Here is a 1,342-nt window from a genome sequence, read left to right as displayed (position 1 = left end):
GTAAAGACTGAACTATGGTGAATTTAGTCGAGAAATTACGCTTATACTAATCCATTCGCCGTTGTCTCTGCGCCCCTGCTCTGCTATCCACCCCCAGGCCAGGCAACCAACCAGCGCCGACCGACCGACCGACCACGGCGCATATGTAATCGACGGTACATGCAAACATCCACGCGCATGCAGGGCTTACTTTTCATATTTACAGTCAATTAAATGACCCCCGTTTCACGTCCGGACGGAGCTTGGAAGGCTCATAGTACGCCTACTTATGCAAAATAGTGTCAAAATTGAGTTGGTAAATTAGTAACCCAGCACGATCGTACGCATACTACCCTATAGGGTACGCTTCGAGTGGTTTAACGAAAAAATGTATAAAATGTACTTAACTAATCGCGGGCAGTGTTACATGTGACGGGTAGAGGCGCTTCGGAGCGTGGTGAAAAATATTTCCATTCGAGAAAAAAAGATTAAATTTTTTTTTGATATACTTTTCAAGTGACCTAGTGTACAGTCGCACCTAACACATCATGAAAAGACATTTGACATCATTCTTACACCGCCAAAATTTCAGTTATTGCAAAAAAATTTTTTTGGGTAGGTGTTTACATACTATTATGAATAACTCAATCATTTTCCATTGAGATTGCTGACAGCTACCGTACGCACACTATCCCGCGTATACGTACACGCGATTTGTTGCTGCTGCTGTTGGTTTTTCCATGACGTTTTTCAAACTGGGGGAAAACAAACCACCAACACAACTGCAGATTAGCAAGCTCTATAAGCAATTTTATAAGGTTTTTATACATTTTTGGAAAGCTTATAGAACAAGCTTTCTGGGTATTTACACATTCATGATGTTAAAAATTAGACGAGATTTTTTCAATTAAATATAAAATTAAGCTAAAAAAATGAAATTTTTCTCACTTACTTACTTTACTTTAGTGGCAACGGTCCGTTACCGATCCTGCGCCGAACGAATTATGATCCTCCAGTACCGGCGGTCACACACACCAACCGGGTGCGGGGTCTGCCTCGGAGTCTACGGCCTCTTCCTGGTTCTCTGCTGAAAATAGTTTTGGCTACTCTTTCATCGGGCATTCTGGCCACGTGTCCAGGCCACCGCAGCCTGCCACATTGCACCACCTTCATTATATCAGCATATTTGTATACTTGGTACAGCTCGTGATTCATGCGTCTGCGCCACACTCCATTTTCCATTTTGCCACCAAGTATAGATCGCAGAATTTTACGCTCAAAAACCCTAAGCACTCGCCGATCAGCTTCCTTTAGCGTCCATGATGCGTGTCCGTGAAGGGCCACCGGGAGGATTAGTGTTCTG

Source organism: Sabethes cyaneus, chromosome 3 (assembly GCF_943734655.1).
Source record: "Sabethes cyaneus chromosome 3, idSabCyanKW18_F2, whole genome shotgun sequence".
NCBI lineage: Eukaryota > Metazoa > Arthropoda > Insecta > Diptera > Culicidae > Sabethes > Sabethes cyaneus.
The sequence above is the reverse complement of the archived record's forward strand: the minus strand, read 5'-3'. Positions refer to the sequence as shown.